The sequence below is a fragment of the Protobothrops mucrosquamatus genome, unplaced genomic scaffold (assembly GCF_001527695.2).
Source record: "Protobothrops mucrosquamatus isolate PMUCROS unplaced genomic scaffold, P.Mucros_1.0 scaffold2580, whole genome shotgun sequence".
Lineage (NCBI taxonomy): Eukaryota > Metazoa > Chordata > Lepidosauria > Squamata > Viperidae > Protobothrops > Protobothrops mucrosquamatus.
The window spans coordinates 166544-171546 of NW_015388636.1; the positions used below are offsets into that span (position 1 = coordinate 166544).

The following is a 5003-nucleotide window of genomic DNA, read 5'->3' on the forward strand; positions in this document are numbered from 1 at the left end:
CTCAATGCACCTTCGTGCAATATATAAAGGTGCTCTTTTCATGATCATTTTTTGTGAGCAGGATACAGCCTGGTCATCTTTGAAACTTTTCTCTTTGGAATAACTGTTAGTCCCGTTGAACCTGAAAAGTGAGTAAAGTCTGCAGAATTTTTTTAAAAGACATTTTTTTCAGAGAATTAAAACACGATTTTTAGGAAAGGGACTAGAATTTCTTGTTTTCTGGCTAGTTAATTTAGGCTATTTAGGCTAGTTAGTGCTATTCCAGACTAAACATATGTAAAGAGACAACAGTTTCTTCAGCCATAATAGGAAATGCCTGCTAGAGTTTGAGACATAAAGAATGAGAGGGGGGGGGAGGCAGTGAACAGAAAGCCCCAACTGGGGTGCCATTTCTTCTTGATTCAGACATGTGCTTGCAAATTTCTGCCGTCTTTATCTAGCAATAAAACCCATTAAATATCAGCAGGAGATTCTTCTAGGTAGAAATTGATAGAATTGCATTTCTTAGAACACTTGTGGAATTCTACTGAATGTAATGGATACATTATGCAAGGTATTATTTCTACTTTGTTTTGCTCTAATATTGCGGACTGTATAGCTGACAATTTGTTCAGGTTTGGGATCAGAATATCCTGTTCCTTGAGGACAAATAAAGTTAGGCCTTTCTCAGAAAAACCAAAAGTACTTTAGGTAGCCTAGAGCATGTGTGGATGAGAAAATATTACGGTTACGGCAGATTTTCCCAACCATTTCGGCTTTATGGATCAGCGAGGAGGGGGGAGAGAGGATGGATCCATACGTGTGGCAGGCATGCATGCTGCTCGTGTAAGTGGGTATGCACGCATGCACACGCACTCACCTGCCACTTCCGCGGCCCAGTTCTGAAAGGCTCAAGGCCCGGTAGTGGGATGTGGCCCAAGGGTTGGGGACAATGATCTTGCTTAGTAGTGGAAATTTAGGGCCTAATTGTGGGTTATAAGTCAAAGATTTTCTGTACAGTGGGCAAGTTTAAGAGGGGAAAGACCCAAAGTTGATTAATCTTTTAGTTGGTTGAGCAACTGTGGCAGGAAAAGGGAATCTCAGACCAATCAAGGTTAACATTCAGGTGTGAAAGGACTACAGTGGTAGAAAGCTCAGTTTTTCAATAACTTTCTCCTCTGTGAAAATGGTTTCATTTATGTTTATTGATGGTTATGTGCCACCTAGGGTCACTTTTTGCGAGATGGGTGGACTTATAAAGGTGAGAAATAAAAATAATATTTATTTATCACATTTATCACATATAAATCAATGATGAATTAGCGTAAGGTGGGCTTATACAGTAAGAGGAATAATCTCATATTGGTTGTAACTTTTTCCAGGTCCATCCACTCTTCCTACTGTTGCAATGCTTTGTCAGCTATGCCCTTCTCTCTGGTGCTGCCTCCTCCTCTTCCTCTTTCCATTAGCCTCCAGTTCTACTTCTAATGGGGACACAGTGGTCATAACCAGCAGTGGCCCTATTAAGGGCAAGCGGTTCCTTGCTGGCCCTGGATCTGTGACAGCCTATCTAGGCATTCCTTATGCTGAGCCTCCCCTGGGGAAGTTGCGCTTCCAGAAACCTCTTCCACATCAGCCATGGACTCAAACTTTGGAGGCCACCAGCTTTGGCAATTCCTGTCCTCAATTTATTTTCCGGGATCTCCCTGAAGCAGAGACAATTACTCCTAAAACACCACTGTCAGAAGACTGCCTTTCCCTCAACATCTGGGTGCCACACCCACAACCTTCTTCACCAGTGCCTGTTTTGTTCTGGATACACGGAGGGGGATATTTCCTGGGCTCGTCTTCTCTGGACATATACAATGGGGCCTCCTTAGCTGCCACTGAGAATGTCATTGTGGTCTCCATCAACTATCGCTTGGGAGCCCTAGGCTTTCTTTGCTTGCCCCCAGCTGCTCCAGGGAACCTAGGCTTATGGGACCAACAGCTGGCCCTGAGGTGGATAAAAGAGAATGCAGCTGCCTTTGGGGGAGACCCTTCTCGGGTGACCATTTTTGGCCACAGTGCTGGAGGAGCTTCTGTGAATTTCCATCTTCTTGCGTCAAAAAGCCAGGACCTTTTTGCCCAAGCGGTGATCCAGAGTGGAGCAGCCAATGCTTTCTCGTCTTGGAGGTCTCCTGAGGAAGCCAAACGGTTATCGATGGAATTTGCTCATTTGCTAGGTTGCTCCGAGGACAGCAATACCAGCATACTGCATTGCCTGGAAACAAAAAATGTGTCTGAATTTATTCGGCATGAAATGTCTATGATCCTCAAAAGTGGCTTCCTTGTGAATTTTCCCTTCAGGCCAATCGTAGATGGGGATTTTTTTTCTTGGTGATCCAGAGAAGCTCATGGAGGAGGGGAAAATTCAGGTCAAACCCGTCCTCATAGGAAAAACCTCTGATGAAGGAGCCTCATTTGTCTCTTATGTTTTCTATAACATCACCCACAATCTCATCAATCAGGAGCAGCTTCTGAAAGGAATAGAACTGTTTGTGCCAAATGCAACTCAAGACTTTGTTCAGATGGTTGCCCTGAAGTATAGTAAAGGAAATCAGGGCCCAGCCAAATACCGCTCTGCTCTGTCCCACTTCTGTACAGATTGGATCATTGCATGCCCATTGATTGAAGCTACAAGAAATATCAGGAAAACGGGGAGTCCTGTATATGCCTATTTATTCGCACATCGCCCTTCAGGGTCAGTCTGGCCTGAATGGATTGGGGCATCCCACGGTGCTGAGATTCCTTACGTTTTTGGGACCCTTGAATCCGTGCTTCCTGTCAATCAAACGTACACAGAGGCTGAGGCCAGACTGAGCCGTAAGATGATGCAATACTGGGCAGAGTTTGCCAGAACTGGGTAAGTGGTTCACTTTATTTCTATAAATTTGTATTTTAAATCCAAAGAAAGCCCCCACCCACCTTCAAAAAATGTACTTTATATGTAAGTAATGCACTCATACAGTAAAGAAATGCACGCTATTATTTTGCCTGTGTTTACAAGTTAATACAGGCAGTTCACGATTTACAACCAGAGTTGGGACCAGAATTTATGTTTCTAAGCAACTTGTGAAATGAATCATGCCCAATTTTAAGACCTTTCTTACCACAGTCGTTAAGCAAATCACTGCAGTTGTTAAGTATAACATATGGTTATGTGAATCCATAACTTTGCTTGCTTCCAAATGGTGACCACGTGAACCTGGGGTGCTGCAGCTATTGTAAATACATGCCAGTTGCCAAGTACAGGGAAAAGCCCTGAAATTTTTAAGGATTCTTAATTATATCACTTATCGGTAATCGTTCTTTTATGAGTTCAGTGGTATTACACATATTCCAGGTATGTTATTTCTACAAGTGGAATAAAGAAGGCAAAAGGAAGATAGAAAACAAGGCATTACTGTATCATTAGGAGAATGAGGAAAGGCTACCAAGGAAGTAAGTAGTAAAGGGGAAACACCCAAAATGGAGGGTGCCCAGGGTGTGAGGAATGGGGTTGGTGGATTGTGACTGGCAGATTTTAAGAGTCTGTGAGGAGCTGACCTGGGTTTGGAGGAGACACAAGAGATTTCACCAAGCCAAACCCCACCCTTCCCTCAAAGTCCCCTTTGGGAGTTCTCCTTGGTTATAGTTTCTCAAGTCAAGACCAATCCATTTGGAAAAGAACTACATCAGAATAACAGAGTTGGAAGGGACCTTGGAGGTCTTCTAGTCCAACGTCCTGCTCAAGCAGGAGACCCTATTCCATTATGGACAAATGGCTGTCCAATCTCTTTTTTGAAACCTCCAGTGATGAAGCATCCACAGCTTCTGAAGGCAAGCTGTTCCTCTGATCAATTGTTCTCACTGTCAGGAAATTTATCCTTATTTCTGGGTTGGTTCTCTCCTTGATTAGTTTCCATCAGCATCCTTTTCTTCCTCCATAGGAATCCTGCTGAGGATGAGTGGCCGCTCTATAATGCCACAGAGCAGAATTTCTTCCTTCTTAATACTGAGCCATTCCAGAAAAGGGCGATCGAGCACTGTGACTTTTTAAAGAGCCATTTTTCAAAGGCTGAAGAGCCACGTAAGTTCAACTATTAGTTCTGCCTTTGGAGGGTAGTAGTGGTTGATGAAAAAGATATTTTTTTAAAAAATATTGATATTTATACATTAAATCTGCCATCTGCGGGCGAAGATGGCAGATCTGGAAATGGGGGAGGTAGTTATAGAGCCCTTGTCATGGTCAGATCATGCACTCCTTAGGATGGATTTCCGGACCGCTTCCCCCCGCCGCAGGGAGACGGAACCGTGTAGATGGTTCCGTCCCAGGCGCCTGATGGACCCAGAGAGGTTCCTGACGGAGCTTGGGCCATATCCGGAGGATCTAGTCCACGACTCGGCTGAAGATCAGGCTGCGGCCTGGGATGTGGCCGCAGCCGCAGCACTGGACCGAGTCGTGCCGTTGCGGCCTCTGACCCGGCGCAGATCTCAACTAGCTCCCTGGTTTACCGAGGAGCTGAGAGAGATGAAGCGCCGGAAAAGACGCCTAGAGAGCAGTTGGAGGGCTACCCGAACCGAATCCAACCGAGCACAGGTAAGGATGCATGTTAGATCCTACCTTGTGGCAATGAGGGTGGCGAGTTCTAATTACTACTCCACCCTCATTGCGTCATCAGATAACCGCCCAGCCACCCTCTTCAGGGTGACCCGCTCTCTCCTTCAGTTGAGGGGGGGGACCCCCTGGTGGGGAGGGCTGAGGATTTTGCTCAATATCTGTATGACAAAGTCGCTCGGATTCGAGAGGGTTTAGACTCCGACTGGGTGGCCCCGGGGGAGGAGACGGGAGCAGGTCTTGAGACTATTATATGGGAGGAGTTTGACTCTGTGGCTCCCGAGGATGTGGACAGGATCCTGGGGAGGCTGAATGCAACCACATGTTTACTGGATCCGTGCCCCTCCTGGCTGGTACTGGCGGCCCGGGAGGGTACACGAGCCTG

The 5003-nt window shown here is 45.8% G+C and overlaps 1 pseudogene; it reads left to right on the plus strand.

Moving 5' to 3' along the window:
• Positions 1-1370: 1370 nt before the first annotated feature.
• Positions 1371-5003, plus strand: part of LOC107295937 — a 7805-nt pseudogene continuing 4172 nt past the window's right edge.